The following is a 14,093-nucleotide window of genomic DNA, read 5'->3' on the forward strand; positions in this document are numbered from 1 at the left end:
AAAAAAAAAAGCCAAAGTATTTTTAAAAATAACGAGTCCAGTTTCTATGGATAAATCATGATATACACCTAAATGTCACTCAGCCTCAATATATTATTACCATTAATCTAGGCTAAGATATCATTACCATATCATCATGAGCAAACAGATGGCTGATTTAACAGATTGTCTTAAGGCAATACTGTGTTAATCAATATGATTACTAGTATGGATTTAGTAGAAGAATTTTAGATTCAGAGTTTACACAATGGCAAAATATTTTACGTAAGGCCATATTTCATAATTTTTAAAACATATATTCATTACATTAGAGTATATAAATATTAAATTTAACTATGTTTTAATTATAAAATATTAAATGAATATCTAAAAGGTGTTGGAAGGCATTAGAAATGTGGATTCCATTTGCACCCCAGTTACATTCAATCATTCAATCATTTCTGAGAAACTTCTATACATGAGGTGCTACTCTCAGGAAGCTTACATTCTAGTGAGAGTGACAAGGAATAACATATCAGTAAGTGCAGCTATTATCAAGAAAACTAAAGTAAGACGGGGAAAACAGTGATGAGCAGGAGACCATATTAGAAACCTCTGTTGGAAAACCTCTCAGATAAGGTCAGATTGTTAAGCAGAGATCCGAATAAAGTGAGAGATTAGGGCATGCAACTCCCTTGGAAAGAGTGTTCCAAGTTAACTTAAAATAAAAGGTAGACTTCTCTTATTAATAAATTGTTATACTTGTTTATTCAAAGAAATTTCCTGAACACCTTCTAAGTCCTAGGGACTGGGCTCAGCAGGACTACCGGGGTGGATAAGATATAGTACCTGTAATCAAGATGTTCACGGAAAAACATAAAAAATTAATTATAACAAAAATGCTGATTACCATGATTAGCGCTATTCACTGGGCATTTAGCTACTGTTTCTATATTTATCTTGATCATGCTATTAACAATAGTATAACTCTAACCTCTAATTTGTCTTTAATGAAGACAATTAATATGGCTATATAATCAGATATATTAGGTTAAATTCTGACTCTAGTATTATATTAACCAGGAATTTTCCTGTTGCATTAATAGAAATCCAACTCTGGTTTAAACAAAAGGGATATTTATCGGCTTTTGTTACTGGCAAGTCCAAGGATTGGCATTAACTTCGGCTACACTGGATTCAGAAGGTGTCATATGATTTACTTTCTTACCATCTCTCAGCTCTGCTTTCCTCAGTACTGGCATCACTCACCCGCAGGCTGTATTTGTGTAATGACAAGGTCCCTGGTACCCTAAATATATATGACTCAAACACTCACTATCATGAAAGCAGAGAGATCATTTCTCTCCCAGCCTCCATACCCATTGTCTTGGCCTCTGGTCCTGCAAAGATCACATGGTTACTCCTAGACCAATAACTGTATCCATCCTGACTATCCATTCTGGTGACTCACCTATACTAGGTGAGTAGAGGGCTAGGTCAGTGAGAAGCTGGGTCGTATAAGTGACAGACCTACCAGAATCCTATCATGTGGAATGGACAGTAGAAAAATGGTTCTTCTACTACCAGAAGAAAGGGAAAGAGTACTATGTTGGCTAAGACAAAAATATTTAACTACAGATAGATTAATTCTGTGACCTTGGCCAAATCATATTCCCTGAGTCCATAAAAGCATCAACCTCATGGTGTCAAATTGGATATGGTAGTGTGTGTAACAAGGTTAAGCACAAAGAAACAAGTGCTTAATAAACAACTATATCACCATTACTACTTATAATAAGCAAACATGATATGTAGCAAATTTCAGGTAGTAGAGACCAAAGTATCAGAAAAGATGAAGGGTAGACTCCTCTCTGAAAATAAAACAAAGTGGCAAGGCCAGCCAGAGTTTGGACACCATGTGCTCCACTGAATGGTTCCTAAACAGGGAAGCAGAATCCGCCACCTTTGGTAATAAGGAGATATTTAGTTGCATGATGTAGCTCAGAATGGAATTTGTGCCTAAAAGATCAGAAAGCTGCCTTCTTGTTGCTACTTCTCAAATATACTAACAATGAACATTTTAGTGACTTGAAAAGAGGGCAGATTCTCTTAGCAACATTCATTTCAATGCCTATTCAATTAATAATTTATATTGTAACAATATACACCTCTCTGCTAGGGTGCTGTGGAGTTATTTTCATTTTGAATGAAATATAACTATGACTTTTTTATGTTTCCTGAATTGGCTGTTGGAAGATAGGACAGCTCACCACTTCTCTAAGCCAGGGGTTTCAACCATAGCCCCTGGACCAAATTCGACCCTATTCCTGTTTCTGTATGGGACCCAAGCTAAGAATGATTTTACATTTTAAGTGGTCCTTTTTGGAAAAAGTTTGCTGACCCCAGTTTCAAGATAATGTTTTCCCTGAGAACTTTATTCCTTTTTTTTTTCTCTACAGTTATTATCTAGCTCTTGCTAAGCAGTATGGTTTATATCTCCTGTGCTATTCCAGGCAGTTGGTACAAAGGGATGTCTCTGAATGGGAAAGAGATTTTTGCCCCAGATGTATTTTCTATGTGCTTCATTCATTTTATCACTTAATTTGCTTCTTCCACAATGCCTTTAAGGAATTTTGTGTGTGCCTGCTCTCTTCTAGCATCTAAAGATGAGCATCTTCACCAGAGCTTCTGACTCTGAATCCCATCCTTTGATTCTTTCTTCTGTATCACTGTTCATGTGCATCAATGCATTCTGCCACATGACTGACCCAGACTTCCTCAAATCTACACACTGGGCCCCCTTTACTTGCATACATTTTTCAGACAAGGAGCTTATCACTCAGCAGAACTTCAAGAAACATAAATATATCACAAAAGTTTAGGGTAAGTAAAAAGGCAGAGTTACTGTGTTATTTTGGGTCCTCCAAGAAGCAAACACGTAAGTTTGAGTACAGGGAATATAGGACAGAACTGGGAGAGCTTTTAAGTCATAATGCAGGTCTAGCCCCTGTGTAAGAGAGAAGGAAGGAGAGAAGGTTGGGCAGAAAAAGTTGTAGAGTACAGAATTGTTCTAAGAAAGTTTAGGCAAGATCTATGCATAGCTCCTGGGCCAAAGGTCCCAATCCTAGGAGATTATAGCTCTCAAAAATGAGCCTGCTTAGTACCTCTGCTGTACTCATTCATTGCCTGGAAGCAGCCTGTGGGAAGCATGGGCTCAACCAGCACAAGCGTGGACTCAGAGGGCAGCAGCTGGGTCCCCTGGTCGGTTACGCTCCTGTGGCTAGAGTTCTTCAAGGCACATTCTCATGTCTGCTACAGCCACACTGGGTGGTACAAAAAAATATAGGATACGCAGCTAAGGACCAGGAAAGAAAGCAGGTCTAGGTTGTAGAAAGATAAGTGAGAAAAAAAAAGGAAGGGAATTGGAAGACAATATTTCTCTCATTTAATGCTACCTAGGATTGATTCTACCTGAAGAGCTGATTGCTGGGAAAGGAAGAATAGAGATATATTGCCCCTCGACACTCACAGAGTTGGGATAGCCAACTCTGTGCCAGTGGGAGTCTGGCATGAACCAAGGAAGTCTGGCTAACACACGTGTAGAAAAACTCACCTTTCCGTCCTATAGCTAGAGAGTAGGGCAGGTGAGCAGTCTATTGCCTGTGTATGGATGTCTAGAATCAACTTACAATTTTCTTCTCTTAGGTTTTTTTCATTTCTAACTTGTTTCCCAGCCATCTGTTTGAGATTCTGCAAATAATTTGTGTTGATGGCTGCCACACAATGGAGAGAAGGATGAGCATGGCTGAGCTGCAGCTAGGGGTGGGGGCTCTTTTTTTTTTCCCTAGAGTTTCCTTCAGAGACATGGTACCTATCAATTTCCAGATCTGGTCAAGACAGTTGAAGGATGACGTCTAGTCTTATTAAAGAGAATGGCCTTCAGGGTGCTAGTCCTTCAATTTGTTCATTTTCCTTTAACATGTTCATTAAGGGAAGAAAACTGAGAGAAGTGCTTTCTTAAAAGGATGATATATGTGAGATTTTGAACTTCTGTATTTCTCATTTTAAACATTTCTAAGGAAGTTTGACACTGACTTGGACTTTTCAGTATAAAATGGAAATACCTGATATTCTCTCAGCTTTGTGTGTGTGTGTGTGTGTGTGTGTGTATTTATATACTACTTTCCCAAAAGGCATAAGCAATTTAGCTAATATACCCACTGTTTATTTGAAACCAACTTAACATGTAATAAAGGTGAAGAGTATTTACCTTTTTAATGTTTTTTTACCTATTTTTCAAAGGCTAAAGAGTGGTAACCATATTGCAAACAATGCTATTTAGTCTTTTATAAATCTTTAAAAACTATGAAGGTAAAGCTAGCTTTCTCTCCTTTTCATTTCCTGACTTCTTTCCACTTCTGTAGGCTCATCTGAGGGATATATACTTAGTTTTCTGATGAACTATTGTTGAGCTTTCCTTTTGTGTATGTGTAGTGGAGTAGCAATTTGGATTTATTAAAAAATGAATGAGAAAAGCGAAGATAAGCTCTACTAATTTAAAGATTATGGATACTTTTTTTCCCAGTTCCTTTTGGAGGACAGCAACTATATCTCTTGGTGAGAAACATGATATACAGATGATCTCGCTTTCATCTCTTTTTTCCCTCCCCTTTGGTCTTTTTGATATGTGGAGATGGCTTTAGAATCATTTTTCAACTACGTTCTTCTAGAAGAATATGTCTTCTGTTTACTGACATTCCTCTCCATCAAAGAAAAAGTTTCTAGCTCTGTGTTTCTTTTAGGAGGGAGAGACGTTGAGTCTTTAAAAAGAACTAATAAAATATAATTTCTTAGGAAAAAACCCCAATTTTTAAAATAGCTGCTGTTCCATTTTAATTTTAGGACAATAAGACTGTAAGTGTCTATGTTTCTATGTTGCTATCATCCGTGAGTGTAGAAAATATTTTTATTACCTAACTTAATATTAAAATTCTTTTGATATCCAGCACACATCATATTTGAGGTTGTTTGTGCCAGCATGTTGGTTGGAATAGAAAATTCCAATTCTAACCAGCGAGAACTTTTATGAGAGAAGAAAATTCTAAAGCTCACACAAAGAATAATTTCATACAGGTCTCTCCTATACTACATATGACTTCTATCATTGCAAAAGTTATGTGTCAATAATAAAATATTAATAAAGATTATTTTAATTTGTTTTTATTAATTTCATCTACTGCTTGTTTATATTTTCACAATATAATTATCTTTATCATAAACATTAGCAAACCTATATTAATTATTCATAATGTACATTGACACGTAACATCTATGTAATAAATAGCCCTTTCAATTTAAACATGACTCTGAGTCATGTTTTAGAGGTTATTTAAAAAATTAAAGTATTCGTGTTAATCTCACTCTTTTCTTTCGTCTTTCTTAGTGTCAGTTTTGGTGTGGTGTTTAATACTGGTAATACTAGTGAAGGATTTAAGTAAGGAAACTTATAGGAGCCCAGGAACCTGGGCACGAAAGAGAAGAGGTGATTTGGGAGAGAGATATGCACTGTTGGGGTTGCCATATGCTGTCTAGCTTTCCTTTACTCTCTGTCAACATATGCTGTTTTGATCTTTGCCTTTTATCAACAGAATTGGGAGACATGATAAAGAAATCAAATCATTTGCTATTTAAGACATCTTTTCTGTGCTCGCTTCGGCAGCACATATACTAAGACATCTTTTCTTTCCGGTTTCTGCAACCGAGTGAAAAAAAAAAACAGTTTAAAAATATTATGACCCCATTTTGAAAAATAACATACCTCTGATTTTGTATCTGCAGACAAAGATCTGTTAACAATGTTTGCCTTTGTGGAGCAAGTTTATGGATAATTTTCACTTACTTTAGTCATTAAAATCTTTTAAACAAAGTTTATATATGACTTCTGTAATCTAAAAGTGTTAGGGAGTTTTATGGGTGGCAGTGAAATTGAAATTTACTTTGGAAGCATAAATCTTTACTTTAACTTTAAGCTTAGCTATTTTGACAAAAATAACTCTAGGTCCTATTACAAATGACCTAAAAGTTATATATTTCAGATATTACTTATAAATGGATTGGGAATATAATTTATCCTTTAAAGAGGATACTTTTGAGAGTGAAGGAGGTCTTAGTTAAAAATTACTACATGTGACAGGCCTTCACAGGTACTGTCCCAGGTAAACCAGGACATATAGCAATGGTTACTACTAATAATTAAAAATAATATATTAATAAAATAGATATAAAAAGCCTATTAAGGAATCTATTTTGATGAACATGGTTTAATAAAGAATTGTTCTAGTGTTTAACCAAATAGCATTTTAGGTTTCATGTTAATATTTGAAGCTGATATATGAGAAATGTGTTACTAGTCAGAATAATTCAGAATTCAGTACAGTGTGGGTGGGTCCATTTCAATGATCTCCAAAGGATTTCTAACTGAGATTCCCAGAGGGCCTCATTATAAGTCTGTTTCTACTACATCACCAAGGACCCGCTAATAGCACTAGGAGGGAGGCCCCAAGGCGGTACTGGGTCGGATTTTCCTTCTAGAACGTGATTTTTGTTTACATGCTGTATATCTATGCTACTATTTGTCTACCAAAATTTTGCTGAGATAGTTCATATGCAGAAATCGTTCACAATCCATTAAAACAGGGGAAGAGAGATAAAAACGTGATTGAGGTGAGGGTGAAGTTTAACTAAATTCTGAGATAACTTTTAAAGAAAAAGATAATATATTGTAGTTGGAAAGGCATTTCTTACTCATTATTCCTTGCTGTTAAGTAGTTCTACTTATCATGTATTAAAAGAGACAAGGCAATTTCCCACTGAATGTGGTAAAAATCAAAAGGCTATAAAAAGAAAATAGTTTAGTGTTGAGGCACCCTGTTGGGTTTGCTTATGTGTTTGTATAATCTGTCTACAATATCATTTCTCAAACAATAGCCCACTGCGTCAGATACATGGAAACCTTTCTGAGCTCTAAAGACATACTTTTAAGATGGTGAATGCTATTTTCTATCTGGCCAACTGCTGGGATCTGATTGGTCATTACCCCATTTCAGGGGAAGCTTTAGGAGCTAATCAGGGGTGTTATCAGCTATGACTTTTATTGCTGCTGCACAGAAAACTTAGCAATAAAGAAAACTGTAAATTCAGGATTTATTCTTTGTAGAGGTGGGCCTCATGCTTGGAAGATTAATGAAGAATTCCTGGTCCATTGTTTATTAAAGATATCACCATTCTATAGCATTTTAATTGTAAATCCACTCTTTGACATCCTAACTAATGGTTCCTGCTAAATTAATAAAAGCAACATATTAAACTTAAATCCCAGATAAGGTAAAGATTGCTGTTTTAATATCCCATCCATATCCTTTATCTTTCTGCAGGGGCTTTCAGGCCAGTAGTTTTAATAACATGCATGAATGAAGATGCTCTTTTTTAACTCAAATGGTGGCGAAGAGTTTTTCCTTTATATTAGCAGGCAATCAATTCCAATAGCTTTTTAATGCTTTCTTAAAGAATCAATTTTAAAGCAGACGCTCTTCAGGGGACCCTCTTAAACTTCTTCACAGCCGGTCTCCTAATTTTCTATTACAATGCAATCTAAAGCAGCTACAAAAATAATGCAGATAATGTTTGCTGGGTAATGATTTCCAATTTCCCCATTCCATGTACCCTGTTATTAGGAGGATCATCTTGGTTGTGTAAATTAATTTTCAATTCACTTCAGGGGAACATTACAATGATTTATTCAGCACTGGTGTTGAAGAAAGTGTTGGGAGGATTTTAGCAATCCGAGAAACAAAATCAATTTGTTCTGATTATCACCATGTTAAAGGGATAAAAAGGGAGAAACAGAAAAGTCACTAGAATGTGTTTCCTGACTGTTGCAAGCACACTAGAACCATGATTTGATGCTGGGTCGTCACTCTGTAATACATGAATTTAGCAAGAGGATGGTGTTGGTGATTCATCTCAACTTGGAGATTAAGTAATGAAATAGTCAGGAATATTCCTCAATTTGATATTTCAGGTAAATGCCTTCAAGGCAAGATAGCCATTCATTCATATTTCCTTGGAAGAAAGAAGTAACATACTAGTTTATAATCAAGGAAGAATAGATTTCCTAAGCACAGTGTAATTAGCCACTTAGTTTGGTACTTAAAATAGGAACTATCAAAGCAATGTCTCATAACTATAAGAAGTACAACTGCTTTATGTATCATAATTTATTGCATACAAATTTTTCCGGGATTGTATGTGAACAGTGGTCCTTGTAATATTGCCAAAAAGTCATCCTTTGTAAAGGTTTTACTGACCTTTTACTTTAATGAACTTGTATGTGTTGGTCACTGGAGTCAAATTTCACTGTGTCCAGGTGTGAATACAAATTAACGCCCCATTCACTTCACCAGATCACTTATCTTCATTCAACAGATACTCATGAGTAGTCTGTACCATGCACTGTACTAGGAGCTAAAGGGACGCTGAGAGAGAAAAGCAAACTGCTGTAAATGTGAGACTGCAACCTGTGACACGACCTATGAAAGAGGCTCATGGTAATATTTTAAATAATTTAAGTTTAAGAATTTAAGGAATCAATTTAAAATTTAACCAGGTAAGAAAGTCTGGGGGGAGGTTTCCCAGGAAGTAATGGTCGGAACTGCTGAAATTTGACCTGAAGGATAAGTGGACTGACCAGGGGAAGTGGAGAGGGAACACTGTTTTAAGACAAGAGACAGGATCGGATTTGTTTTCTGAAAAGCCCTGGCTGCATTGTGGTGAACATATTGGTGGTGGTGGTGGCTAGTGTGGATGTGAGAATTCATAAGACCGTTGCCACAGTGCAGAAGGAGATAAAGCACGTCCAGGTGGATGTACTGTCTTTCCAAACCCCTGCCCATCATCCATCTATGGGTGGCTAGGTTGGATGTTCCTTTCTTGACTTCATTGTAGCAGATGATGAAGGCATAGGTCTGTGCAGACTGAGGTGAAGTAGGCTTAGTTGGATTCCTGAAACTAGGAGCCTTCAGGAAAAAGATTGTGTAGACCAGTGGGAATAGATTCAGGATCCTTGACAGAGCAGCAAAGAGTCACAGAGAGATCCAGAAGCATGAGCTTAACTTATGAAGCTAAATCTCTCTTTTTTTTTTTTTTAAGTGTTAAGTCCATTTATATTATTTGGGGACACTTTTGAGAAATGCTATTTCAGTAGAATATTTTTATTAATAACACATATGTGTACTGCCTTGGCCTTGTTCTGTTTCCAAGTCAGAGCTGAGTTTGTCTCTCTAGAGAGAATGGTCTAGTGAAGCGATTAAACATGTGTAGTCCGTGCTCAGCCTGATGTGTGTGCAAAGCCTGGCTCTGTCACTTACTAGCTTTATGACAGGAAGCTACCTAATTTCTTTTTTTTTTAAATAAATTTATTTATTTATTTATTTATTGGCTGCATTGGGTCTTCATTGCTGCACACGGGCTTTCTCTAGTTGAGGTGAGCAAGGGGCTACTCTTCATTGTGGTGCACGGGCTCCTCACTGCAGTGGCTTCTCTTGTTGCAGAGCATGGGCTCTAGGCATGCGGGCTTCAGTAGTTGTGGCACATGGGCTCAATAGTTGTGGCTCATGGGCTTAGTTGCTCCTCGGCATGTGGGATCTTCCTGGAGCAGGGATCGAACCAATGTCCCCTGCATTGGCAGGTGGATTCTTATCCACTGCACCACCTAAGAAGTCCCTACCTAATTTCTGAGTCTCAGTTTCTTCATCTGTAGGGTGAGGGCACTCAGTATCCCCTCAGATGAGCTTGCAAGGAGTAGGTGAGATGGCGCTTGTGAAACTCCAGGCAGAACCTTTGTCATATAAGCTGGCAGTGGTGTTGGTTCAGGGAACAGTCCCAAAAATGTCAGTTTAGGTTGAGCAGATTTAAATGACACAGTCTGGACAGTAACATGCCACTCAGAATGGAAGGGTCACAGGGAACCAGGAACCAGGGCAGTGGCAGAGCAAGTTTACTGAAATTCTATAGTAAGGGGCATGGGATTACTGTTGGAGAGCTGAGTGGCACCAGAATCCCTTAGTCAAGAGGGAGATGTCTGGAGTCTGGGGGTTCAGCTTCCTTTATAATAGCTCAGTGCAGGCAAGCTTTATGCTTCCTACCCTCAGGATCCACAGGGCCCTGAGTCTCACCTGACTAGGCTACTCAAACAGTACTGCCTGTAGAGCTTCAAGAGAGCATAAATATCTGAGGTCTTTCTAATGGAATGTGGAACCCTGTGCACTGTTTTCACTTCTGTGAGCTGGGCGGGGGCCTGGGTCATAGTGATCTTGAACAAGTCCTCTCTGCTCTGTTTTCAAATGTCCTTAGGCCTGCTGATGTTTTTGGCATTGGATTAATGTTGGAGTCAATGCCTTCAAAGAAGTTACGCACAAAGACACATTACTTGTGTATAGAAATGTGGACTTTTGCATCATTTCTTTTAGGCTTTTTCATAGTCATAAGACAAGGATAGGGATAGGTTAGGCTCTCTATGAGATTGACATGAGCTCAGTGGAGATGATATGGGAATTCAGTTTCCTTCTTTAGACTGATTTTAACATTATTTATGTTCTCTCAATAATGCAAACATAAATGAAGGATTGATGTGTGTGTATATGTCAACTAAGTTGGGCTGTATAAAGAAAAGAGGAAAGTATTTTTAATGCTTTAATTTTTTTTAAATGTTAAATGCTGTTGTGGCAGGCAGAACAATTGTATATTTGAAAACTGCATTTACGAGAGTTAGTGGTATAGATTTTTTAAATGTCAGCACTTTTCCCCCATGCATTCCAAAATCCATTATCAAGCTTGTCAAAAGAGAAGAACCTATCATGATTTCAAAGGACATGCAAACTACATTTATTAATCTCTTGATTCTTTTTGAGTTTTAGGAATAAACTGACAGCTTGAGTTAGAAGTAATCATATCTAAATATTCTGTGTGTGTAGGGAGATATTACCTCCATTTACCTAATCTTTCAAAACGACGTAAAAGTGAAATCTGTCTGCTGGTTTATTAATGCATCATGAGAAAATGGATATGTGAATTTTCACCATATTTATAGGGTAAGTTTTGAGTCTGAGGTAAAAATGTAAGCTGTGCAGCATTTATGAAATTCACCTATGAGGGCTCTGAAGACCACTTCAAGGAGAGAGAGAATGAAGATGGATATTTTTCAGTAAATATGAAAGATATGTGGGAGATCATCTGACTTTTAAAGGAGGCTATGACTTGCCTGAATTTCTTCTTTGAGGGGAACTGGAGACACCTCAGGTACAGAGAAATTCAACTTTGGAGGTTAAAGACATAGTTAAATCAAGGTCCATTTGCTGCTCGCTGGGAAAAAACTATCCTACATGTGAAGACACATGGAATGGGGAAAACAATCAGTGATTTTAACAAATAACCGGACAGATGCTAAGAACTTCAGGTATTGGTTTGCATTTGAGCTCTTCTTACGTAGGCAACTTTGTTTCATACTCAAGGGCAAATTGTAGAATTCTGGCAAGAATTTTTTAAAAATATTTTTTAATTAAATCGTGGCTGAGGCGTTTCCTATGAAAAGTTGGGAAGTTCAGCCAATAGAAAATATAAAAACCTCTTATAAAGGAATTATCCAATAATCAGAAACAATAATTGAAATAAGTTTAAAATAAAAGTTTAACAAAGAACCTAATGTTGATTGGGGGAGGGGGAGAGGTAGAAATAAAGCAACGCAGAGTCTGTGAGCAAGCCCTCTTTCCCCTTGTTTTCTTCCTTCTTTTCTTAAATTTCCCTTTATATTTATATTCCACTACCTTCCAAATTGAATATATAAACGGGACAATGGAGAATACAATTCAGAATAAAAATCTATCGAGTAGTTAATAAATAGATGTATCTGAAATCGGCATGAGTTGGTTATTTTGGACATGTGCTAAATTTTTTCTGAACTTCAACAAAAACAAAGTAAAATATGAGATTTTGATTCACATTGTCCCCAAAGAGTGAACTTTTCCCTGACACTGCATTTAAAAGTTCTGTGTGTGTGTGATGTCAAATGACAAATGCAACAATAGTTAAAACATTATACAGCACTATTATGTGCCAGGCAATATTGTAAGCTACATGTAATTTATATATACCCCTCACAATAATCCAGTGAAGTAGATGATACTATTATACTCATTTTAAAGATGGAAAAACTGAGGCACAGAGAGATTAAGCAACTTGCTCAAACTCACCCAGTAAATAAATGGGGGAAGCAGGATTTGAGCCCAAGCCATTTGACTTCAGAGTCAATATTCTTAACTATTACGTTATACTGCTTATATATACACCTAACATGTATGTATGTATGTGTGTGTATCTATATAGCTATACATGTTTAGTTACATAGATATACATAGCCACGTATATATAAAATATTTAGTAAATCAAATAATTTTGGATTGTCTCTTGTCAACTCAGGGTTCCACCTCCCTTTTTTAAGGTCACTTCTACACGGTAGAGAAGCTGGGAATTATATTTTCCAGAATTCCTTGTTCTGTGTTACTTTACCTTAGAGTGTGCTGATGAGAGGCACTGGGTGAGACTGAGAGTGGACCAGAAGAAACCAGTTTCCCACAGAGGCAGTTGCAGCCAGATGCATGAACAGACCTGAAAGGTCATGGAGGCTTCCCAGTAAGCTCTTGAGAAGCACCATAGATGGAAAGAGTTGGTGGATGCTTTCCAGAAACTTTTGAGAAATGCAGAAGTTTCTGTGAGCTATTGAGAACCATCTGCCTCTGACCTTCTGACTTAGAAATTTGTGGAGACTTCTCTGACCTTTTTCCCTGCAGAATTTTCAAATTTTTTAAAGACTTGAGTTCCTGTATTAAATATGTCATATCCAGAATGCAAAGAGTGGCTGTTGTTTTCCTGGCCATGGCCTTCGTACGATAAAATAGTAGAATAGTTTAGCATAGTGGTTAAGACCATTGGCTGTTGAGTTAGACATATTTAGCCTTTCAATTCTGCTACCAACTGGCAATGTTCCTCAGTATACCTAAATATTAATTTGCCCCTCTGTAAGATATAGATAATAATAGTACTTTTGTTGGTAGTACCTTAATAGTAGTATCTCTTTTAAGTAGTTCTGAATATTGAAAAAAAGAAAGGCACTTCGCACAGTACTGGATTTCAGCAATAGTTACTGAGATTTACTGTGGTTTAGCTTAGAAATATTGTTCAAGTTTTCTTATATCATCTTTTCTATAAATCTGAGAATTTGACATTAAATTTAAACTGTACAAGTTAAATGGGAACTAAGGTAATATGGTGCAGTCTGGTTTCACTGAGAATATTTTTGTAATGAATAAATTAATTTTTTATTAAAATAAGAATACAATGTCTAAAGTGAAGGAGTTTATACCGCCATTGAATAACTATATTTTTAATATGGATGTATGTGTTTATATACATTTAAACAAACAATCAAATTATACTTGCTTTGCCACATTTTTAACTTAATAATAAATCTTTACAGATCTATATAAAGAGAAAGCTACCTTAGTCTTTCTAATGGCTTCATGGTATTTCACTGCATTGCTATATCATACTTAATTTAATTAATCTTGTATCTATGAGTATTAAGGTTATTTCCAATTTATCTGCACTATGAAAATGTTTCAGTCAGCATCCATGCAACTTTGTGTAAAGTCTAATCATTTTCTTAGAACAAATACTTGAACATGCAGTTTTTAGGTCAAATCACATGTGCATTTTCATTTTTGTTCATATTGTTAAATGCCCAAGAGAAAGTTTGAATAAGTTTTTACTTCCAACAAAAGAACATGAAAGTGTTTGTTTCTGTAAACTCTCGATAAGCTTCTGGATAGCTGGTGATAAATGTATTGCATTTACAGTATCCAGGATTCATGGATAATTAAAATGTCTATTATTCCATTTGTATCAAACATTCATTGCCTTATGTGGGTTTTTGGCAAATGCTGGAAGGAAGTCAGGTCTTAGGAAAATTCTCTGATGAGTGCCCTAAAGGCCAGGACTCTGTG

Source organism: Hippopotamus amphibius, chromosome 6, assembly GCF_030028045.1.
Source record: "Hippopotamus amphibius kiboko isolate mHipAmp2 chromosome 6, mHipAmp2.hap2, whole genome shotgun sequence".
Classification (NCBI taxonomy): Eukaryota; Metazoa; Chordata; class Mammalia; order Artiodactyla; family Hippopotamidae; genus Hippopotamus; species Hippopotamus amphibius.